The sequence below is a fragment of the Lytechinus variegatus genome, chromosome 6 (genome assembly GCF_018143015.1).
Source record: "Lytechinus variegatus isolate NC3 chromosome 6, Lvar_3.0, whole genome shotgun sequence".
In the NCBI taxonomy this organism is placed as follows: domain Eukaryota; kingdom Metazoa; phylum Echinodermata; class Echinoidea; order Temnopleuroida; family Toxopneustidae; genus Lytechinus; species Lytechinus variegatus.
The window spans coordinates 13,956,096-13,982,436 of NC_054745.1; the positions used below are offsets into that span (position 1 = coordinate 13,956,096).

General features: G+C 36.2%; 1 long non-coding RNA gene across 3 annotated transcripts; it reads right to left on the reverse strand.

The window, feature by feature from the left end:
• Positions 1 to 764: 764 nt before the first annotated feature.
• On the reverse strand, positions 765 to 21,540 carry LOC121417047. Of its 3 annotated transcripts, none has more exons than XR_005970304.1 (8): positions 20,963 to 21,540; positions 12,976 to 13,081; positions 12,462 to 12,545; positions 9,393 to 9,504; positions 6,276 to 6,522; positions 4,623 to 4,909; positions 3,486 to 3,607; positions 765 to 1,341 (listed from the first exon to the last, which is right to left on the reverse strand). It is a non-coding gene; the product is annotated as an uncharacterized LOC121417047 (long non-coding RNA). The 3 variants fall into 3 exon arrangements; XR_005970302.1 differs by having other exon boundaries at positions 4,636 to 4,909; positions 20,963 to 21,537; XR_005970303.1 differs by lacking the exon at positions 12,462 to 12,545 and having other exon boundaries at positions 4,636 to 4,909; positions 20,963 to 21,536.
• Between the last annotated feature and the right edge of the window lie 4,801 nt (positions 21,541 to 26,341).

Consider the following 26,341-nt stretch of genomic DNA (forward strand, 5'->3'; position numbering starts at 1 on the left):
GGGGGGGGAGCTGATTCCGCCCCCCTCCCTCGACATTTTTCACGATAAATCCGCCGCACAAAATTTTTTGACCGCGTGGCTCACTGACTTTTTACTTTCAAGTTTCGCGCAACTTTTGAGACCAAAATTGTGACCCCCGCGTATACGATTCCGAAATTATGCAACATTTCGTAAGTGCATGCAGACCCAAAATTACTCAAAAAACGTGAATTTGTGTACAAATCCAATGCAAATAGTGTTTTAAGCCAAATTCATAAATATATCATTATTTTTCCTTTTACTGCTTAAAATAAATCAATTTCATCTTTTTTATGGTCAAAATAATGTCCCCGAAAATTTCCATAGAAAAAACAATAAAAAACAAAAAGTCGAAAAACATAGAAATACATAAGAAATTTAGAAAACAATAGAATACATAAGAAAATAAATGTGATGTTGAATTTTTTTAAAAATAAATTTGATCAGATGCCTATCTCGAGTATGTGAAACAAAAATTTGGATTTCAGGGGCATTATTTTATTAATTAGAGCAAACTTATGATTTTACGCATAAATTAGCATAATTAATGAGACATGAGTTTTTTGGCAGAATTTGATGTTATAGTCTTGTAGATAATGCCATGGGTAATGCGTGTGCCAATTTTCGTCGCGATTGCGCGATCGACCGCCGAGATCATAAGGGGGGCTGAATCAGCCCCCCCCCCAGTCTTCTTAGGCGTAGAAATAGCCCAGTCTATTTAGAGTTAAATCATTACCTACTTCAGGTACCAACTCTCTATCAATCATTGTGCATTTATCTCTTCTAAATGTAGATACATGTAGGTGATCAAACTCATGTGAAGATACACCCTGGAAATTATCCCCATATCCAATGTGGAAAAATATAGGTACATTGTAATATCACAAAAACACATAATTCAAGTGGCTTCCATATAGACATACAGCTTTTGAGTCCTGGACAAACAAACTCATTCCAAATTGGTATGAATACAGTGTATGTTCATACAGACCTAATATGCAAAGTATTCTTCACGTGACGCTGGATATCCTATGGTAATTTGTTTGTTTTAGTGAGACTGTAGGGGAAAGAAATGACTTCTTGAAGAGAGACTTCTCCCGTGTACGGCTGACCCTTCTGTCCTCGAACTGATGTGGTAGGCGATATCCACGTGGACGTTTCTGATCCTGAGTACTAATGCAGCTTCACACTGTCTCCAGTCATTTCTAACACTTTGCTCACTCGCGGCCATTCATTACTGAACTCTTCTAAGTAGACTGCAACCGTATCTCCCAGTTTTAATAATGGATGTTGAGGCCTTTTCTGCTTAGTACCTAGATGGACCTGAAATATTACAATGAGAAAAGTCTAAATATTTATTACAAAGGCAATACAAGTTAACAGTGGTATAGTGCACATGAACATATTATGGGATACAAGTGATTAATTCTGAGTGTTTGGAATCCCAGCTATGGGTTACTTTCTTCAGCAAGAAATTGAACCACATTATGCTGCAATCAACCCAAATTAAGGAAAGTGGGTACTGGCAGGATTAATTTGGCTACTTTTACACATTTACCGGTACTTACCGCTTAAATAGGTTGTTGTTCATAATTTGTTTTTGCCCTCTCAACATCTTTCATGATAAATCTGTTACTAGAAAATATTGTGCTGCGATGTTTCATGACTTATTTCCTTTAATAAGCCTCATGCAACTTTTAAGACAAAATTACGATGTTACGTAAACATTAAGTGTATGTAAGAACAAAATTTGCTTAAAAATGTGATTTCATGTACAAATCAAATGCAAATTCTGCATGCAGCTAACATTAATAAATGTATCACGATTTTTATTTTTACTGATTAAAAGCAATAGAATTCATGTTAGTTATGACTGAAAAAAATTGCAGATGATTTCCAATGAAAAACAATGAAAAACAGTAGTTTTAAAAATTTCCATTTTTAAACCATTTCATAATAATCCTGTCTAGACTGCCCAGATCAAAATTTAGCAGTTTCGTGGGTATTTTTAAAGATTCACAGCCACCTTCTTTATTAAATGTATTAATAACGGTAACATATTTAATTGATTAAACATAAATTTGAATTAAGTTTAGTACAAATGACAATCAAATTGTGGAGATTACTTCTTGCGTGTGTGCATGCAAATTTTTGTCGCGATCAGGCGGAATGAACATCCGAGGTTTGAAGGGGGAAAGCAAAAACAGGTCTGTCTCCCCGGGCTATGCCATTCTAAATTAGCCCAGGCGAAATAGGGTTAAGATAATAAACATAATTAAATGGAACATTGTCAAAGAATAGCGGCCCAATATTGAGAAAAATATTGTCCTGAATTCATATGTCATATTTTCAGTGATACTTGATAACTATTTGTTTTTCTATAATTCATGGAATAAGAATGTACTTTCTTACTTTTTTTAGTATTGAAAATGCAAAAACTTAATCCTAAAGGGGGGGGGGCTTTCCCAGACAATTTTACATTATATCTGTAACATGAAAAGCTGGTGCTGACTCATTCTAAGAAAGTTTTTTTCAAGTCTCGCTAAACTTTTGAAACCAAATTTGCAACCCCTTAGTCAGCGCACAACATTTGTAAAGTGTGCATCAGGCCCAAAACTGCTCCAAAACAAGATTTCCTCTACAGATCCAATGCAAATTGTGATGTAATGCCAAATCAATAAATATATCACCATTTCTACATTTTTTGATTACCAGTAAAAGTAAGTGATAATATTTTCTTTATATTCTGAATAAATTGCAGATGATGTCCATCGAAGATGCAAAACAAAAAGTTGAAAAAAAACAAAGATTTTACATAATAAATTAAAAAAAGACATCAGAAAAAAATTTAATATCAATTTTTAGCTCATTACTCTTTGCCTGTTAATATATCATTTGCTGTTTACAGTACCAATTTTCTAGCTACAACAATGACTGAAAAGAAAGGAAAGTTGCTTTCGCTGTGACTGTATGACTTTTTTCCGTTAAACCTGCACAATACTGATACATAGATCACATGGTTCTCTATGCAATGTTGCTTCCAAACTGTATTTGTTTTCAAAATTAGAAAAGATAATCATTCTCTACTTATTAAAACAAAAAAGCTTCATGAAATTTCTGATAGAAATAGGAATTGCAAATTCTAGAATACATTCTGTTAGATTACATGATGGACATCCAGGATTACATATGGTGTTGAATGTTCTCATCCCTGCAACTTTTGCGTACCACTGAAATGTGAATTTAAATTGCCTCAACATCGTATCTCTGCATATACTTTGAAAATACCACATTTACACAAAAGAAGAGGGAAGAAAGATGGCAAGTGAATAAAGATTGATAATTGTGGAGGCTAGTCTTCCGGGCTGACATCCATGACATATAAATAATACTTATCCTGGAAGACTGTGATGATTAAATCTAAATACATGTACATATACACTATTAAATATTTCATTGAAACTTACTTTTGCTGGAAAAGGTGTGACTCTCTTTCTTGCAGTAAAGTTTGTCTCTCTTCTCTGCCAGTTGTCTTCTCTAGGCAAGATTTCAGTTTGGTGCATATGTCGCATTTCAAAAACCGGTTCACCTGGAATGAACAAATAAAGAGAAAAATTACACAATGTATATTTTCTTAGTTTTTCGAGGAACAGTAGTTAACATCATCATAGTTGGGTGCTATAGTACCATTGTAGCAGCTGCACTGCTAAAGCCAGCAAAGTATGCTCTATTATTGTAGATCACCTAAAGACCTGTGTTTATGTTGGGGAATACATAGTCAAGTATATCAAATCTACTTGGTCTCAAAACAGCTTCATGAAATGTGATAGAAATAGGAAGTTATTTCAAATTTTTCAATAAAATGCAAAATCTCTGGTTTTATGATTAACCCTATGATTCAGATTTCCCCTCAACATTTTTTTGTGATATATCTGCCATGTGAAATTTTCTGACTGCGCCATTGACTAAATTTTTATTTTTAAGTCTCACACAACTTTTGAGAATAAACTTGCAACCCCTGAATACATGGTTCCAAAATTACCCAATATTTTGTAAGTGCATACAAACCCCAAAACATGAATTTTTGTTCAAATCCAATGCAAATAGTGTTTTTAGCCCAAATTTATAAAAATGTATTACCAACTTTCCTTTCACTGATTAAACATAATAAATATCATGTTGTCCATGATCAGTGTAATAAAGATTTCCATCATAAAAATCAATAAAAACAAAGAAATCAATCAGAATTCTGGAAATGATATATACAAAAATAATAATTGCGATATTCAATAATTTTTAGCAAAATTTAAGGGCCTTATTTAGATAGTTAGAAGAAAGGTTTTTATTTTATGCATAAATTAGCATAATAAATTGGCAGTATTTATTAGCAACGTAATATTTTTGAAAATTAGATTTTACCATTTTTTAGATTATGCCATGTGTAATGTGAGTGCAGATTTTCATTGCGATCAATGGCCAAGATCATATGGGGGGAGTGGCTGAATCAGCCCCACCCCAGTCTTCTTAGGTATCGAAATAGCCCAGTTATTTATGGTTAAAGGTATAATAGTTAATATTAGTAAATATACAGTGCAAATACTCACGAGAATCACCTACCTTTGGAATGGTAACATGAGACATTTCCATTCTCCATTTGCGGAAGAAGTATTGCTGACTACAAACAGAACCTCCTTGCTCTTCTACATCCTCCTTCATAATCCAATACACATTTCCATGTATAAGGCATGAAGAAGATGGATTTTGTTGTTGGTTGGCAGTTTCTCTCCAAACTTATCGACAAATTCACTAAGCCACACCATTGACATCATCACAGACAAAGAACAAAGTCCTTTACGATGGTGATTTGATGGACGAGATGTCACCAATCCTTCTGAAGGTTAAATGAATACCGAGGTGGTACATTTAAAGCAAAGGAAACTATAAATATGTATCTTCTACAATATTATTATCAATAGAAACATAATCATATTATTTCCTGAGCTAAATTTACACTGGTCACATGTACAACAATCACTATCGCTTTAAAATTGTGATCACTTTAAAATGTAATCAATTAATTCTGATTACCTTTGATCCTTCAATCATATCCTGCCTCCACGTATTTGAACTTGGTAACACTTGTACATGTACTTGGTCATTTTTACCCTTTGAAATTCTATTTGGGTGAATTATCTACGTTCTAAATTCCAAGCCAAGCAATGGAAAGACCGAGTTAAGAAATAGGTGACCACATTTCTGGTGGTGAAATGTTGGGTGTACTAAATTTTGATATCCAAGGTCTTATATATGTCCAATTTCAATGCTTTAAAGTCCATTTTTTAGACCAGTATTTGTCGATAAATTTAATGCACCTTTCATTGTAAGGAGGATTTTGACTTTCTGTATCCCCACAATCAAGCCTCCTGCAGTTGTCTTATCATATCAGCACTCCTCTTCATTACATGTACATGTATCTTTCTTTCCAGCATGCACATATAACAATAAGTTAAGGACTTGTTTGAGATTAAAACAAGCAGACTCCCCTTCCCCATCTCCTAAATGAGCACAGAGACCCATTTTTCACATTGAATTTGTGCTTGAATAATTGTAATGTTTGGGAAAAGACATCTGTGACTATCAAGTGAACCAAAAAATTGTCCTCTATAAGCTTGCTGGGTTTAGCTCCTGCACCAATGATAATAGCAGAACCAGATCCTAAGAGACAACATGTAAAACTATAATCCCTTATAAATAAATTAAGTGAAAAAAAAGAAAGTTTAAAGTACGTATGATGATTTAATTTTACAAGAATGGTACTAGTCATGTTAAAGGACAAGTCCACCCCAATTAAAACTTGATTAGAATAAAAAGAGAAAATCCACAAGCAAACACTGAAAATTTCATCAAAATCGGATGTAAAATAAGAAAGCAATGACACTTTAAAGTTTCGCTTCATTTCACAAAACAGTTATATGCACATCTTGGTCAGGAAATATTGTATAATTCAAACAATAAAAAACAAAAGAAATAGTGAGTGAGTGACATCATCGACTCTCTCATTTGGATGTAACTGGCTCGTTCATATAACTATTTTGTTGAAAAAAAGCGAAACTTTAAAATGTCATAACTTTCTTCTTTTACATCCGATTTTGATGAAATTTTCAGCATTGTGTTTGTCTGCTTTTTCTCTATTGATTCAAATCAACATTTTTCTGAGATGGACTTGACCTTTAAAGGATACCTCTTGAAACATTTACCTGCTAACCCTGACTCCATCTTCCATAAGCGGGTCATAGTAATCCCAAGGATGAGTCTCCATCCATGTTTACAAAGTTGTGATGTTCAATAAGGTACTGCAAAATCCATAGCCTCTGATCTGCTAGAGTCTTGTTCTGAAATCCTCTGCGGGCCTTGCATCTATTCTTTATATCTTATGAAGACAATAACTTCTGCAGCATTTCATTCTCAGTATTGCCGCTAATTCCAGACAGGCTGCATTTCGCTCTGTAAAATCATCAAAAACATCAGGGCATGAATGTACCAGGATGTTCAGTAATACTTTATCCACCTTATGTCCAAGTTTCATGAACTAGGTCCATATATTTTCTTAAGTTATGATGACATTTCAAAAACTTAACCTCAGGTTAAGATTTTGATGTTGATTCCCCCATCATGGTCTAAGTTCATTGACCCTAAATGACCTTTGACCTTGGTCATGTGACATGAAACTCTAATAGGATGTTCAGTAATACTTGATTGACCTTATGGCCAAGTTTCATGAACTAGGTCCATATACTTTCTAAGTTATGATGTCATTTCAAAAACTTAACCTCAGGTTAAGATTTGATGTTGACGCCGCCGCCACCGCCGCCGTCGGAAAAGCGGCGCCTATAGTCTCACTCTGCTATGCAGGTGAGACAAAAACCAAGGACAATGCAGATTTTGTGTATAATTGCACTCAATTCAACACATTCAATGAGAAATGTATAAAAGTAAATGCTCATTTGTGGCAAAGGGCACTAGATCTATATGGTTGTTGCCATGATTTTGAAGATTGGCAGGAGCATTTTCTGTGCATTATTGAACCTTTCTCAGTGTACCTGCTGAATGAGCACAATTGTACAGAAAGTCTGAACAGGCCTTGGCTATTCAGGCAGGATAGTATACATTAAGTTTTTACTATTTTGAATTCCTTTTTTTTATATTTTTTTTTGTTCTGGAGTACCATTATTGCTGCGGGTGTACAGCTGCGTATAAAATGTTAAAGGTCAAGTCCACCTCAGAAAAATGTTGATTTGAATCAATAGAGAAATATCAGACAAGCACTATGCTGAAAATTTCATCAAAATCGGATGTAAAATAAGAAAGTTATGACATTTCAAAGTTTCGCTTATTTTTAACAAAATAGTTATATGAACGAGCCAGTTACATCAAAATGAGAGAGTCGATGATGTCACTCACTATTTCTTTTGTTTTTTATTGTTTGAATTATACAATATTTCGATTTGTACGAATTTAACGGTAAGGACCTCCTTGCCTGAAGCACAAAATGTTAAAATAACGGAATTCCACGTGTTCAGGGAGGAATGAAACTTCATTTCACATGACAATGACAAGAAAATTAAAATATTTCATATTCATATAATAAAATACAAAAGAAATAGTGAGTGACGTCATCAGTTCCTCATTTGCATACCGACCGAGATGTGCAGGTTTTTGTGAAATGAAGCGAAACTTTAAAATGCCATAACTTTCTTATTTTACATCCAATTTTGATGAAATTTTCAGTGTTATGCTTGTTCAATTTTTCTCTTTTTATTCAAATCAAGTTTTTGTTGGGGTGGAATTGTCCTTTAACCAATATAGGCTATATTGCATGATCAACCAGTCTTAAACATATGATTTCAATTGTTTTGAGTAGATATGAAGGATTTTGTTTTGATGATATAACGTTGATAAAATCTTTCTAATTTGAGTAAAAAAATATTACTGCCACATGTCAATCATCTGTACATGTTTCAATGTAAGTTATTTAAAATCAATGATTTTTTAAAAATCATAGTGCAAGTGGAGTAGGAGGCGAGTGTTCATCACTTTATAGGCTATAATGCAATATTATCCTGATTTTAATGACATGATTTCAATTGTTTGGAGAGTAGATATGAAGGATTTATTCATGTCTTGATGATATGAAGTTGATAAAATCTTTCAATTTTGATTACCGGTAAAAAGAAAATAGCCACAAATAAAAAAATTGTCAATCATTTGTACACGTTTCAATGGAAGTGATTTAAATCAAAGTGATCTAAATTAGCCAACCCTGACCCTTTCACAATCAATAATAGCAGAAAACATTAACAAAAGAAAAATGTGCATACATTTATGTTAGCAATTGAAGGTCTTACATGTATGTGCTTTCAAAATGTTGTGTTATTTCTCAACCGCATACCCAGGCATCACAAAAGATGTGCAATATTTAAAAGAAAAAGTCGGGGAGCAGCGCAGTAAAAAAATTGCGCAAAGCTCTGCATAGTGAAAAAAAAATTGTTGGGGACACCCTCCAAGTCCCCCCCCCCTTAAATGCCAGTTAACCTGAAATGACCTTAAAGTGATTGGTTAACATTGGTTTGACTTTAAAAAAATATGAGCTAGAAGGTCACACTTGCCACCTGTGTCTGTAATATGTTACAAAAATGAAGCCCAGAAAAAAATTGCGTTCGAAAATAATTATTTAGTGCTTCAAAAATTGAAATATAGTGACCGGAAACACCATCTTAATTTTATCCCATACACTTATGTGTACTATTTAGGTGTCTATAAGACGCCTATTTACAAAATCGGGGTTTGCCTTGTAGTTTTAGCTTTTCATTCTCAATAATGGTTGTTTTCAGGGTTTATTAGTTCTAATACATGCACTTGTACACATGTTTCATCTTGGTTTTAGAATTTTTTAAATCGGCTGCTCACAAAGTTAAACAATACCTTTAAATTGTGATATTGTGACATGGACATAGTTTAAAATTAATTTCCCAAGTGTAGTGACAACATAAATATGAAAATGCAATGACTACCAAATCAAGATTACTCTTGTCAGTCTAACATACGGTTAAATCTAGATTGACAGTTACAAATTAAGATTCCAATTGATTTATCAAACGACAAATGCTCTCATTCGTTCCTTAGCCCATAGTAGCTCATTTAATAACTACATGTAGGGTAGCCTCTCATGCAGTTCCAAAACCTGATCTCCCTGCGGGCCCTGCTGTTATCGTCATTACCTTACAAGTTACATTGTGGTTTGTACAGGTAAAAAAAATGGCAAAATGTAACATAAAATGATCATTATGTGAAATTTTAATTTAAAAATAGCTTACTTTTGCTGAAGTTCCTTCTACACGTACATGATACAGCTTCAGAGCAATGAGAGGAGTCAGACTCTGTCTCTATGTCAGCAAAACATCTGACGTTTTCTTCCTCAGGGTTGACCTTGAATAGATAAAATACAAATTAAAATCACTTATTAATACTTCAGTAGATCTCAGAACTGTTGAAAGAAGTCTAACAAAATTATTGCCTAAAGCTTCAGATCTACTGTATGGTTTAGTGGGCTTAATCATTCATTCAGAGATCCCTATGATATCAACTAGGTTTTGGTAACCTATTAACTAAGCATTCTAAAAACCTGCCTTAAACAATTTAAGGATAGATTTCCATTTGTATTTGCACTGATCTTAACCCCCTTGCCTTCAAACCTCTCAAAGAGCATTTTTCTACTGAACAAAAAAAGCATTATGATGCCATGGCCCTGGGAAGCAGAGGTGCTAGATTTGCCTTGGAGTGATTCATTTATTATTCTCCACAGGCAGCACCCCTGGAATTCTGGAAGGTGCTATAAAATGGAGAAATATAACCAAATATTTTCTAAGAATTAATCATACAAATAAGTGTATGAAATTAAGTAATATCCTTAAACTCACTTTAAATTTATGTAGCTTAGTGAAATGGTAATATTTGGGGAAATATCAATTTTGACATTGCTACAAAGTACAAACCCCACAAAAATCACCAGAAATAAATTTTCAGTTGAATATGCCAACAGAAATAGGGGAAACTTAGCTTCATAATGATATATATATATATTTGACATCTCCCTTCTATGTCGTATTGCAATATATGTTTGAATTGTTTATGTGTATTTTTTTTCCAATATATTCGCCCACTTTATCATTTGTGTTTGTACAATTTATATCATTTGTATGTACAGCCAGTGGAGGCCAAATTTCTATGTATTTTATCATGGAGAGTCAAAAGGGGCTTAAACTTTTGATCCTAGCAGAATCTTCTTCGGAGGCAAAATGACAAACATATAAAGTGGAGCCAATTATCATGGATCAATAATAAATGAATCTGAATCTGAAGATATGAGTATTGGATGTTTTCAACATCATTACCAAGAGAAGAACTTTGACTCCCACAGATGTTTACTTTTGACAAAAGAGGGATTAAATTTGGGAGTCTATTGAGGCACACTTACCCTCACACTATTGTACAAGGTGACAAAAAGAGGATTAGAACTCATTCAAATCAGCTTAGAGCAACTTTGACACAGTAATTAGGCACTTCCTGTCTTGATTGCAGAGAAGTATCAATGAAAGGTTTTATCAAGTTTTAAATTTCCTTGAATACAAAATTAGGAAAATACTCTTGTTTTGCATTTCAGGAAGAACAAATTCCAAAATAATTTAGAGACAAATATCTGTCTAAATAATACTTTCAGAACATCAATATGGGTTTATTTGATACATCTATTTTGTTAATGGGTGGTCAATGGATGGCACATGGTCATTAATACCACATACACAACTTAATGAATCTGGGTTTCTGTCAAATGATACACAAGACTATTCCCTTATTTTTTTTTGGAAATATTTCCATTCCTACTTTTCATACACTAATGATGCTAGTAGTAGTAGTAGTTGTATTACATGTTATCAGGCCAAATCATAAAATAAGGTTACTTCAGCAACTGGTGGGCTTAATCATTGACTTTAAAAAGGTAAATTAATACAATACTAGCACATCAATGATGTGGAGCTCATCCGCCAACTCGCAAAGAAATTTAACGCAATTTTTAACTTCAGCCCAGTTGACAATGTAGTGAATTATATTGGTGCACTAGCATACATGTACCTACAAGCCACAACCCATGCAAAGGACGTATCCTTGCCCCCCTGATGAGCTTGAAGATCTTTTTTTTGCCTGTCAATTTTTTTCTGGTACGAAATCCTTTATTTGTAATTGAAGACCTTTTTTTTGCTTGTCAATTTTTTTGGCGGACGGTTTTACCCCCCCTGTGGAAAATCCTAGGTATTGGCGTACTGTATTGGCGTAAATCCTACTGTATTGGCGACATAAATTGAGGAAACAGAATTGAAATTGATGAATAAATGAAAAAAACATTTTTTGTGATTTGTGAAAAAAAATTGTAAATAAAGCATAAATAATTTTTTAGTCAAAATTTTTGAATTCTGTGTAAAACCTTGGTGAACCCCATGTAGCTATCAGATGGAACAAGACTTGAAAAACATGCATGAAAAACATGTAGCATATTTAATGAGTTTCTAATTTTGCATCCCCCACCTAGAGCTATCATATAAAGCAAACAAAATTGAAATTGACAAATGAAGGAGAAATAAGTGTTTTTTGTGATTTATTATTAAATTTTGCATAAATATCACATAAACTAGCATTATTTTCTAGTCAACATTTTAAAATTCTGTGTGGAAGTTTGGTGACTCTCATGTAGCTCCACCAGATGTAGGAAAAAAATAAAAAGTTGACCAACTAATAAAGCATTTCTTGGTGATAATGAATAAATTTTGAATAAATTACCAATTTTAAGTAATTTTCTAGTCAAAATTCTTTGTTGAAGTTTGTGAACCTCATGCAGCTACATAGAAAAGGCAGAAAATATCATGAAAATGATTTTCTTTCTTGAATTAAGTTGATTATTTTGATATGAATAGATTTCTTGACCTCATAATAGATGGATTTGGTGTCAAAATCATGATTCTAGGTTACTCAGAAGCTGAGTAAAAAACTCTGTTTTGGGCGACCATTTTGAAAAATCCTAGATGGCAGCTATATAGGTCACAGTGCACATGGAAACTTTATTATTCTAACCTTTCCTTTAATTTTCAATTTCTTCAAAAAATATCCGGCGAAGATAAAATATGAACTAATTTTTTCCCTGAAGCTAGTGGTGGGTACCAATGGGAGAAACTCATGTTTACAAGAGTCTTCAGGAAATTGGCAGGCTCAAAAAATGAGATACAAATTCATACACATATATCATGCAAACTATAGACTGCAATCACTGCATGTATATGCAAATGTACTTTGTAATTGTATCGATCTTCATGAAAAAGTTTTCAAAGACATACCTGGTGAATTAAAGTTAATATCGACTTCAGAAATGTAACAATCCGACTTTTTGAAAGGGAAATCTACTTCTGTTGAGTAGCCACCTGTAAGCATGTTTAAAGAACCAAAAATTAAACAACAAATTCAATCATTTTTAGATCAAACCTTTCACCCATCATTCATTTAGAGATAGTCCTCCAATAAATGTTAGCAGAATTTTAAAGAGGTGGAACATCATAAAGAATATAAATCAGAGAGGGCTCTATAATATGCAAATAATTGCATCAGTACCTTTTGTTTAATAAAAGTTTAAAAGGGAAAAGAAATCATCTAAATCCTTCAACTTCACTTAAGACCATATAAAAACAACTAAATTGCTTCCATAAATACAATGTTTACAACATGTTAAAATTACCTAATATCAACCTCCGTCTTTTTAAAATCGATTTTTGTTTGAGTTTGCCTGCCCTTGATGCCACATTTCAGGAGGCAATTTTATATGGATTTGTAAACTACTCAAAACGTATAATATACCTGCTTGAATCTCAACTTCACTTGCATGGGGTTCATGTTGTAGTGTACATGGATGTACTTTCTCTCTTTGAACAACACTGCTTTCACTGAACACTTCAAGTTCCACCTGACAAAAGATAAAAAAATCCAGACTTCAGAAAGGAAAATTAGAATAATTACATCATACAATGTACCGGTACATGTAGCCTAGGTAGGACCAAGGCTAACCTTCTTTCTTTTAATACTATGCTTACGGTCTTACCTATGTATAAAAGTATGCAAATATTCAGGCTATAGGTTCATTCCAGTTAATATAAGGCGATAACTTGATTTACCTGGGATATAGTTAATGTAATTCTAACCATGCATTCACTTTTGCATGCATGTGGTAGGTAATTAAAACCTGTACGTAATGTGTAACTTTCTAAATATGATAAACAAAGGAAAAGCATGTAAAGCTTATCTTCAGCTTGGTTCATCTCCCCAAAGGGAATGCCTCTAGACCCCATTTCATATCATTACAAGATTATCTTCCCCCCAAAATAGTTGTGGTGTTAAAGGGGAAGTTCATCCTGAAGAAAACTTTGTTGTAAAAATAGCAGAAAAAATAGTAAAAAATATCTGTGAAGGTTTGAGGAAAATCCGTTAAAGAGTAAGAAAGTTATTAGAGTTCAAAATTTTGGATTTGTGACGTCATAAACGAGCAGCTGCCCCATGTGTTATGTAATATAAAATGTATGAATTTCAAATTTTGTATGGTTCCTGATGACTTAATTTTGTTTTCTTTTCATGATCGGGTGTGAAACGATTTGTCTATTGATATGCAAAAGTTACAGTAAAAACCATTTTCAATTTTCTGAGAAAATGACATTTCATTGATTTTTTACCATTCGCTATGTAGGAATGCTGCTCGCATATGACGTCACAAATCAAATAATTGAAATTCTAATAACTTTTTAATTATTTGATGAATTTTTCTCAAACCTTCGGCAATATCTTTTATTATTTTTTCTGCTATTTTTACAATAAACTTTTTGTCAGGGTGAACTTCCCCTTTAAGGTCAGATATAATCTTAAAAAATTGTTTCAATGTTATTTGATAAATATGCTAATTTTACATTATCTAATTTTACATTATCAAATTTTACATTGATTGCTTGACTTTTCCATTGCACAAATCTATTTCATTCATTAAGACACACATAGTCATAGAATTAGAACACAGAGTAGAGAATAGATCCCTCTAGGCCTAAAACTGTTTCACCGGTATAAAACTCCCAGTTTATAAAAATCCTGTGTAGATCACTCGCATTACAGTTTTTTTTTCATTCCTTGAAATATCACTTTTGAAATAAAAAATGGAAAGAGTTCCCTATGCACCCTACACCAAAAATAACAAGTATTTAGACTTCTCGTTCATTCACTTCAAATTTATCTATTGATTTTTTAATGTTATTATCATTTGCTTGGCATCACCTAGCTGTGCCATGCCTGGTACTGCTGGTAGTCTAACAGTGAACTGAAGGGGACATCCCGATAGACCGCGGGTCCGATAGACCGCGGGTCCGATAGTCCGCGGGTCCGATAGACCGCTGGTCCGATAGTCCACGGGTCCGATAGACCGCGGGTTCGTTAGACCGCGGGTCCGATAGACCGCGGGTCCGATAATCCGCAGTGCGTGTCAAATTATGATCAGATATATCAAATGTCATCGAGCGGTCCAAAGGTCAAATGATACGAGACCATGGGGTTCTATCAGGTGCGGATCCAAGGGGGGGGGCGAGGGGGAACTGCCTCACCCATCCCCCCCCCCGCTCAAGAAAAAGAGGGGGAGAGGGGAAAAGGAGAGAATAAAAAGAGAGAGAAGATGGGAAAAGAAGATAATAGAAAAGAGAGTACGAGGGGAAAGGAAAGACAAAGAAAAAGGGAGAAGAACAGGGAGAAAGAAGAGAAAAAAGAGAGGGAAAAGAAAGAGAAGAAAAGAAAGCTAGGAGAAAGGAAAAGGAGGAAAAAGAAGAAGAAAAGAAAAGAGGAAGGAAGAGAAGAATATTTAAATAGAGAGGAAGATGGGAAGAAAGATAAGAAAAAAGAGAGATAGAGGAAGAGGGGAAAAGAAGAGAATAAACAGAGAGAGTGGAAGGGGAGGGAGAGAAGAAAAAAATAAAAGAGAAAAAAGGGGAAAGGAAAGAAAAAGAAAGAGGGATAAGTAATGGGAAAGAGAAAAAAGAGGAAGAGGGAAAAGAAAGAAAAGAAAAGAAAGGAAAAGAAGAAGAAAAAATAGGAAGAGAATAATATTAAAAAGAGAGAAAGATGGGAAGAAAGATAAGGGAGAGATGGAAATGAATGTCGAATGTCCCATTGGGGGATTTGAAATCTCATCTTTTTAGGTTGGAATATCAAAAATTTTCAGTTTAATCGTTGAAATATGTATCGTCTTGATGACTAACTTTTCGACCAGTATTTAACATGGTAATTATCTAGTTACATACGCGTCCTGTTCAGGTTCTCAAACATTGCCCAGAATGTTAAATTTTCAGGACGATATACATGAAATTTAATTTTTAGCTTGCATATGGCTTATGAGATTATAACACATTTACGTTGCTTATAAAGTAAATCTAGGAAATGACTGTTAGGACATGGGCGTTTGCCCCCCCCAATAAAAAAAAAGAGAGAATCAAGGCTAAGAAAAAATAGAGAGAAAAGGAAAGGGATTAGGATGAAATATACTATTATTTTCCGAATATTATGTCAAAATCTATCACAACCTTGTATTTTTGTAATAAAAGTGTCAACATATTTGCTTGCTCGCTTCGCTCACTGCCAACTTCTTATTAATTTTATGCGATACGCCATATCAAGCCCCCTCGAAATTGTTGGCTCATTACGACACTTGGGCAAATCAACTTTGAGCGGCCGATCGGGGAAAATATGGGAGAAAAAAATGGCCCCTCCCCTATTGGCGGAAGCTGGGTCCGCCCCTGAATTAGGCTTTCAGGATAAAATACAGGAAAAAAAAAAATCCGATCACGCTTCGCGTTCTCATTATTTATTTAGGCCTTGTGAGATACCTCAATGTGTTTTTTAAGAATAAAATCTCAGATTTTCTTTAACGTCTACCCCCACCCCATTTCATTTATTTTTTTATCTTGGTGCCCTCGCCCCCCCCCCCTGCACCAATGCTGAATAAATACGCCACTGATGAGGATAATTAGTCGAGATTGCATATTTCCTAGAGGTTATCATTGATAATATTGAAGGGTATACTAAAACAATAGTACAGAAACTACAGCTCCCGTTCACAATATTCTAGTAGGGCCTACTCTGGTGAGAAGTTAAACCGAATTGCACCCCCCCCCCCAATCACTCGTGCTTCGCGCTCCCATTGATTTTACATCATGGGCGGAAATCCCAGGGGGGACGTGTCCCATGCACCTACTCAAAATAGTAGGGGGGACACAATATCAAATGTCCCTACTATTTTGGTCTTTGATAATCATAGAAATACATCATTCTAAATCGAAATAAAACATGTATTTTGGGACAAGATGACCTTACTTTGGCGTTGATAACCTTTTTTTCCGCCCCTTGTCCCCATAGACGGATCCAGGGGGCCGAGCTCCCCCCCCCCTTCTTGGCGGAGCAAAAAAAGAAAAAGGAAAGAAAGAAGGAAAAAAGGAGGAGAAAGAGAAGAGAAAAGGAAGAGAAGGACGACGAAGGCATAAAATAAGATGAGGGGAAGACTTGGAAAATAAAAAGAATCTTTCGTGCAACTATATAAAACTTTCGCTCGCGCTTCGCGCTCACATTGCCTATTAGGTGATTTACATATCTTGTTCAATATGGAGTTCGAATATCAAGTTTGGAAGTCAATATACAACACATATTTCACCTCGGAAATCGAACTTTCATTATTTTGTGTAATTTACAATTGGTTTTTAAAAAGTGCTCTGTAAAAATGTAAATTTTATGGTTTGAATGTTAACATTTGCTGCTTGCGATACGCGCTCGCAAATTTTGATTTATCAGGTACCTATATTTTCGTGTAATCCATAAAGTTGTCAAAATATCCCTTTTCTGGTCTGATTGTAAGGCGCATCAGCTAGAGCGCTGCACGCTCGCAATTTGATTGGCGAGTTATATAAATGTTTCAATATTGTTTATACAACAAACTACTAAAAATCCCCTTTTCATGACAGTTTATCAAAAATTATAGCTCGCGACTTGCACTCGCATTAATGGTTGAAAATATATAAACTGATGCATCCTATTCATAATAACAAAAGTGAAATGTCCAGTTTTATGCCATGATATCATCAGATTTCGCGCCTTATTAGGCATTAATAAATATGATATCAATATAATAATTAAATTCTCCCTTCATTTCATCTCGTGCTTATCAAGATGAATAGGAAGATAGTCATCATTTTCATATGATGGCATGTCGTAAGGATGTCCCGGTCCTATGTCAAAACTCAAAGTAATAATAATATCAGCTCTTTTTTAAGTGCGATCCATATCCACCTTACAATTTTTCTACAAAGTGCTAGAAATATAAAGCTGAAATTGACTCTTTTTTTCAGATCGGACTATCAAAGTTTCATGATTTTCATGATTAAAGTATTTAGAATGTCTAGATTCTAGGTCTAAATATGAAACACGCTCGCGCATGTTTATTCAGATACCCAACTTGTTCTGTAATTTAAATCATTATCTAGTGTCAGATCACAATATCAAAAATTTTCTGCTCGCACTTTGTGCTCGCATTATTAATGTAGGATTCTAGGAATACGCCATATTACTCATCCTTTTGATGATTTACAAAACATGAACAGAGTGGCCCACTTTTAGGTCAAAATCTCGATTTTTTTTCTTCTCGCGCTTCGCGCTCGCATCATTCGTTAAATTACATAGCTATCCTGTTCACGATTACAAAAACTGATTGAAAATTTCCATTCTTTCTTTTAAAAAGTTCAAAAATGTTCAGCTCGCGCTTCGCGCTCGCATTTTTTGATTGTTGAAATAATTATGTGACGCCTTCATGGCAAGTGCAAGCAGTCCTTAACAGGTACCAGGTAAAAACGTATAATTTTTTTAATGCTCATATTTTTTAAGATTTACAAATCATGAATAGAGTGTCTCGTTCAGTAAATATTATAGGACTAAATCTAGAAATTTTCCGCTCGCGCTTCGCGCTTGCTTTAATCGTTTACTCATATACCTATTCTGCTTGAGTTTAAAAAAGTGCTTAGAATTTCCTTTCTTTGGGTGAAAATTTCAAAAAGATTCAGCTCGCGCTTTGCGCTTGCATTGTTTGATTGTTAAATGCTACTTTAACAGGTATCTTTTTCATCAGTTCATTTCCCCTCGCGCTTTGCGTTCGTAGTTATTATTAAGTTGCATACATGTCTTTTTCATGATAACAAACATTGCCCAGAATCAGTTCGAATTTTAGGAAAAAATACATAAAATATCCCCAAAAATTAGCTCGCGCTTCGCGCTCGCATCATATAAATGAGGATTATGATATTATGTATTAATCTATAAGAATAAAGCCAAGAAGTGACTAATGAGGACTACCCCTTCAAAGAAACAAACAAAAATTATCTTCGAGCTGCCGATCAGGGAAAATATGGCTGAAACAAATTTCCGCCCCACCCCCTGCCCCCTATTGGCGAAGGCTGGAACCGCCCCTGTGTCCCCCCTACCTTTTGGTATTTTTGTATTCATAGATTTTTTTTTCAAGAACACATTAAAAAGTGGTCTTTATTTTTTTTATGTGATTATAAGATAATTTAAGTTAGCCTGGCCGGGAGGGAGTGGGCGCCATTTTTCTAAAAGTACACATTGGCGCCATACATCAGGTCAAATTTGCTCCCCCTCCCTCCCCTTGAAATCCTGGATCCGCGCCTGCATGGGTTCTATAACAATAACCCAATTAGGGCAATCACCCACTGACAACTACTTCAAGGAAAATATTATCCCCATATTTTTTTAACGCCGGGGACTGTTACCCCCCCCCAAGAGATTTACTCTCCAGACAATGAATTTTTTTTAACCCCAGATAATTATGAAAATAATCATTGTGAAAATGCCTCAACGTGACGACATGGCGTGGTACTTACCATGTTTTAATTAATCATTGGCGGCCGAAGGCAAAACATTTAGGGGATCCACCTGAAATTTTGGGATGGACACAGGTAAAAAATTGACAAGCAAATCAACCAAAATTTTAGGAGGGACCACCAAAATATTTTGACAAGGAAAAAAAAGGTTATCAACCAAAATTAGGGGGGGGGGCAAAAATATTCTAGGGTGGTCTACCTCAATTTAGGGGGGGGCGTAGAAAAGAAATTGACGACCAAAAAAAGGTTCTCAACTAAAAATTTAGGGGGGACCGTCCTCCCACCTCAAATTTAGGGGGGAAAGCCCTCCCCCCCCCCGCTTCCGCCGCCTATTAAAGTAATTAATAAGCTTATTATTTCGACATAGCGATATATTCTATCTTGTCAAGTCGATATGTCCACATGGCGAGATATGAAGTGTACAATTTCCGGCAAGCTAGAATCCCGATATATCGCCATGTTGACATGTAACATAATTAAGTCAACTTGGCAAGATACAATATCTCGCCATGTTGACATATAACTTTTTATAAGTGGACTGACTTGGCAGGATAACGTATCTCGCCATGCGGACATAATAAGCTTATTTAGTCGACATGGCAAGATAAAGTATCTCGCCATGTCGTCAAGTCGATGGCATTTTAGAGGCTCCGTATGGCGTCAAGAGGGCATTTTTCCGGGGGGGGGGGGTGGGGGTGTAGTCCCCGACGATAAAAATATGGAGATGATATTTTCCTTGAAGTAGACGTCAGGGGCGATTTGTCCTGTGGGTCATCGTTATAGAACCCCATGGACTCGTATCAATGACCTTTTGACCTATTGATGACATGGATTTCACTATGTTGTCCTGATCATAATTTTACACACACCGCGGACTATCGGACCTGCGGTCTATCGGGCCCGCGGTCTATCGGACCCGCGGTCTATCGGGCTGTAACCGAACTGAATCACTAGGCGGTTTCAAACCGCCTCGATCACAAGAATCCCCGTTAAATTACGAGAACTTTTTAAGGCTAAAAAATACCCGTTAATTATTCCTGCATTCACACCGCCCCGAAACACATCCTTCGGGATAAGTTCCCGAAGTTACGAGCATGCGCAGTGTGGTCTGATAATCAGGCAAGGCGGGAGATTCAAAATCTCTAGCCCAGCAGCCACCCACGCCGCCGCGCCCAACGACACGCTGGGATAAAAGTTCCCGTAATTTGCTTTCACATCGCCAAAATACCTGCGACCTTGGAAAAATCCCCACGAAAGTTCTCGTAATTTCGCCAAGTACCTACTATTTAGCGGGTATTTTCTTTCGGGGAGATTACGCGTAGTTTGCTTTCACATTACCAAAATACCTGGTATTTTCTGATCGGGGTAAATTTCCCAATCAGAGAATACTGAACTGGCGAACTTCGAGGCAGTCTGAAACCACCTACTGTGACCTGTAGCTCTCTCCTCCCAATATAAAGCTAGTGTTGCTTACCTTGCTTGGGACTCTAATTCAACTCGTTCCAAATGTAGTCAAAAACTCATGCCGCTGATGTCTATGAACAATATCACCGGGGGGGGGGGGCAGTCAAATGTATTGCTATACATCTGCGTGACCAAATTACATGTATTTCAAGACACCCCCTAAACAAGTTTTACACAGGCATCATTTACACATTTTGGGCCCTAAACAAGTTGTTGCCAGAATGACCCCTAATGGAAACTAAGTGTAAAAATATTTTTTTTAATTTCTCTGTAAGTGGATCGAGCCAACACTCACACTGTCACAGCCACAGGCCCAACACTAAACAGTAATTGGTGGCGGAACAACCAATTTAACAGAGACCAAAGTTTTTAGTATAAACTAAAAATAAAGCCTAGGCTTAGCCTTAGGCGCGCCTTACCTCTCTCTGCACCAACGGGATCTGCTCGAACACAACGTCGTTGCTTGCTGCAATCTTCGAACCCGTAGCTGATGTCAAATCGCCAAAACTCGACTCAATAATCAGACTGAGAGTGGGACTGGGCCTGGCGCTGGCCTGGAGCCGTACTCCGGCTCGTAGTAGACTGGTGGCCTCTTCATTTGTTGCAGCATTTTCCTCTTCTGTAAAATAGAGAGCTTTGAAAAGCTGTCGCGCTTCGTCGCCATCGGAAATTCTTCTTCGTTTAAATTAAGTTCACATTGCAAATGTGTAGTTCGACTGTTCGAGATGTGTGGTAGAATTACACACGTGCTCAGCGTCAGCTTTGTGTACAAACAACACACATGTGCGATTGATTGCGAAATCAAATTTCTTGCACTGGCCGTAGGCATAGCCATAGGGCGGCATAGGGTGTAAATGCTGGACAGGTCCTGTGTGTGTTTTGTGTGCTGGACATAGAGGTCCATGGTGTGTGTGTAAGGGTGCGTTTGTGTATCGTGTCTCGTATTTTTTTCTTTGTTATGTTACTGGTCTGGGGTCCGTTGCAGAAAGAGTCAAAAAATCATTTGCAAGTCAAAAATGCGCGATGTTGATTGGTTGAAAATCAAGTTGCGCGTAATTTTTAGAGTTCGTTTGATTGCAACTCTTTCTGCAACGGGCCCATCATGGAGCTATACGATGTACGGTTCCGTTCATGTATTGTATGGGCATGTCCGTAATAGATGGGAGCGGGGTGGGGTGTGTGTTAAAGTGTATACCTTTTTAAAAGAAGCGAAAGTTCACCCTGAAGAAAAGTTTGTTGTAAAAAGTAGTACTAAAAATTGGTGAAGGTTTGAGGAATTCCGTTTAAGATTCACCTCAAACGAGGAGCACCATAATAAAACAGGCGCGTAGCCAGCTAGGGGGAAGCGATGGGGGCGGTCGCCCTCGGCAACAAAAAAAAAACGCACCAAAATGAAAGAGGGGAAAGGGAGGAAGAAAGAAAAAGGAAAAGCGAAGAGAGGGAAGATGGGTACAGCCCCAATGTTTTCTATTTTATTTTTTTGTCAAAAGAATAAAAACCTAAATGAGACGTCCTTTTATAATTCATACAAAATTTTGCTTTCGCGCTCTATCCAAACTATGATACGGTTTTTCCCCTTCCCATTTATGGGATTTGTATATTCGTGCCCTAAATCGTAGAGTATACATGAATTTCAGAAAAAAATATGATGATTCTTTTTTTAAATTGCATAATTGACGCAAAATTTCGGCTCTTCTGTTCGGAGCGGGTCAACACTCCTGCCACTCCCAGAGTTCCCAGATATCTTCCACTTTTCAGTGAGTAATTTGTGGCAAAGTATCTGCTCAAAAGGGGCTCGAGGCATTATAAATTCGTGCCGTGCTATATACGATGAAACTTTATTGCTTTTACACCCTTCTTTGATCTTGTTTGGTACGACTTATTTGAAATTTTGAATATCACTGCACTTTCTAAATCATACAAAATAAAGCGCTTAATAATGAGTGACTTTATTACACCTTTTTTTCTCCCGAAATAAATCACAGATGTTACCATGTTTCGCGTGGAAGGGAAATGAAAAGTCCCTCTTCTGGCTTGCATCAGGCCCTTTCACATTTTGAGCTCCCTTTTTCTTCGTAATCCATTTATTATCTAAGAAATATCAAAATAAGAGCAGGTTAAAGTTTCAATTCAGAACTTCAAAACCATTCGCGCCGGAAGAAATATTTACTGGCCTTGCATATCCGTCTTCTATACTACTGTGATTTAAAGTCATCTAAGGTGGCTAAAGTTTTTATCATCAAACATGATGCGACCAAGGTGGGCATTTTATGCTATATCTGTTCTTAAAAACGTTTTAGCCGTTCAGCGCTTCGTGTGGTATTATTTCATTCAACGGTTTTAAAAATCTTTTCCCATTTAGGGGACGCTCGTATCTTTTAAATACATTTGTTTTAATCACAGCAAGTGGGGCGAGTTGATAAGGAAACTAGAGATGCAAGAGACGTCTTCTTTCAGATATCAAGAACTTTCCCCTCCCTACACCCTCAAGTTCCTTTTGAGAGTGCGCTTCGCGTGCACTTACAGCCCCTCCAAAATTAAATCTTGTCTACGCAGTTGATATAAAATACATGACTTTCATTTTTTATTTCTAACTTATATTTGTTTTCTTTTCGTGATCGGACGTGTATGTGTCAGTCATGGGACACTTTTCATCATTTTATGATGGCGCTATCAGGCCCAACGAGCAATCTAAAAAAATGATTTGCCTATTGATACGAAAAAGGTACAGAATAACCCGTTTTTCAGAGAAAATGACAAACAAAAGATATTGTTACTATATACCATGTAAGGTTTGGTGTCCCCCAAATGGCTTACATGGGAAACACCGACTTTTGGGTGTAGAATCCATATTATCTTTCTAAAGAATTTTTTCTGGTAGCCATTACATAGTATTATGCTTAGAAAGAATGATTAGCAATAACATAAAAAATAATGAAAAGTATGGCCATTATTGTATTTCGTAGATGATTTTGGTGACCCCCCAAATATTACGTTGTGACATGCATTGCTTCAATTAAATCTTATTTTATGTTATTGCTAAAATTTCTACTTAATTTATGTATTATCTGTGGTTTCTATTTAAACATTAAGTGTCCACTTCAAAGTACACTTTGAAAATATTTACTATTTTCTATTTACATCAGAAACATTGAAAAGTATTTTTTCGGCATTAAGTTCTCAAAAAAGTATTTGATTTGCTAAATGGATTACTGACTTGCATTATGACCACTCTTTCTGAAATGCACAATAAAAATAACGTACTGCAAATGGAAATTTTGCATTTTAAGGTCTCCCTTTACAAGAGAAACACAATTTTTGCCCCCTAAACCAAAGTATTAATATATCTTTTCTGCTCTGATTTAAGTTCTTCATGATATCACAGCCATTTTGAAGGAACTTCCTCAAGGCCTATCATTTTCAACCAAAAGATAATTAACTCATTTTAGTGTCAAAACAGGCGTCAAAAAATTGAATGCCTTACTTAGGGGGAAATACTCATTTCTTAGGTGAAGACAGTCTGATGACAAGATGTGCGCTCAGTTAAGTTTGTGGAACTGATCGAAAGGACGAACAAAAATGCTTTGCGAAGGGGCGTGAAAGAATACTCAGCCCATATGTGGCGTAAATTTTGACTGAACATGACATGTAAGCTATAATAGCAATTCTTAATTTGAATAGTCACATATTCGTGACCTACCATGCACACAGCGTATATCTCTTCCCGTATTTTGGTGATGAGAGTTGAGGCCTTTCACAATTTTTTCGATGGCTAATATTTTTTTTAATATGATTTAATGATCAAATATGATTTAATATGATTTGCAAGCAATATAATTCATCCACGTCTCATCTGAATAACGTAAAGTAGGCCTGCTATGTAAAAGCTATACCAACAGGGGCCGCGGAAGCGGGGGGGGGGGCACTTTTTCCCAAAACTGTGTACACAAATGTAAAAATGACCATAAGATTGTGATTTTTTGCATGGTCAGCCCTCCCACTTTTGGCTCAGCCCCCCTCCCCACTTTGAAAACCGTTCCGCGGCCCCTGACCAAGAGCCTGAGGTCCCCCTATGAAATAATAGCATCCGCGATACAAAATTAATGAAATGCGCTACAAAATTTAATGCGTCAAGGTTATAATATAAAGAATATCAGATAAACGTTTCAGGATAACTCTGGCTCAACCCTCAATTGCTGCTTTCCCTATAAACAAACTTGCCAAAACAGCATAAACGAAGCTAATTTAATAAAAAAAAACCTTTATAGCTCTTCTATTAATTGCTGATCGGCAATTTCCCTTACCTGTGGATCGGCCCATGCAGGGTCATTAGGGGGAGTGTAATCCCTTCCCTTCGATTGTCTTCACATTTTTCATCCTATTTTTGTAGGGGGGGGGGGTCGATGGAACCCGGACCTCCTGGCCATACGGACTTGCGGATCATATAGGACTGCATGCAGTTTTTTTCTTTGTATATTTCATTTTTTTTAATACCTCGTTGTTACTATGTAATGTTTATGTTGTATTATTTTTTTTTCTTATGTTTCTTTGTTTTTTATGATGATCTTTAAATGTCAGGATATCATTAAACTTTTGAATTTTTGCTGTTTTGTCAATCGGGCCATGTCTTGGGTGTCGATTTTTGTTCAAGGTTCGTGGTATGACCGTGATCGTAAATATTTTTTCCCGGGGGAGGGGTATAAAAACGTACACATTTTTTTTAAACAAACTCGAACGAGAGGGAGTGAATGAGCTTGCCACGGGGCATGGACCTATCCATGGAGGAGTATTCTATTGTTACTGGGGTGCTGAGCATTGTCACATCACCCCCAGAAACAATAGATAATCCTCCGTGGATAGGTCCATGCTAGTCTGCAGGCACAGACCCTGATTCGAACTTTGATCAACAAGTGTGTCCCCACGCAAAGACTGGCACATACAAAACTTGCTGTTCCAATACAGGGCGAGACAGCCTTCAGTACACAAGGCATGAGTAGGCTGCACATTCAGACCCTTATCTCGAGTGAAGGGTTTGCCCAGCAGACTAGGTCCATGCCATGGGGCGCTCTGGCATTGTCTAAAAGAAATCGAAGGTATTTGTTCACATTATTATGATTGATTTTGTTTCAATTTCCAATTTCCTAAGTAGAACATTTTCGGTAGGCCCTATTCATTTTTGTAGGGATCGAGGAAGTACCCCCCCCCCCCTCCACTGCTTCGAGGGCAATGGAATGACAGACCAAACTTTTGTTCTCTGTGAGGGATTTTTTGTTAGTTTGATAGAGCCGGGGGGGGGGGGGGGATGCGTAAATTTTGCGCGGTCCAGACATAACATTATGAGGCAAAATCTATTTTAGAAAACAATGAGAAGGCGAAGCGAGCGAGCAAACATCACCTTTTTACTGCAAGAATTTAATTTTGTAACAAATTTTGACATAAATATAGGGCCTATATTGATCAAATTCACCCCTTTTCTTCCATGGTCCCTAATATATAGCCCAACATCATGCACGCCTGTAGAGGTTGCAATCCTTATAAGACTACAAGATATATAGCCCCCCCCCCGTTGTATATGATATACGACGGGGGGGGGGGGGTTAATACCCACACCTCCGGGATCGACACCCATGCAAAGATCTGAATGTAGAAGGACGAGTCAACAATTTAGATTTTAAAGTATAGGCTAGCTATATAGCAGTTCATCTACTCCAACTCCGTGGTTTTATCCATTCGATTGTAATTAATAAAGGCAAAATATGGAAGATTGACAATGTCATGTAATTTGCATGACTAAAGTA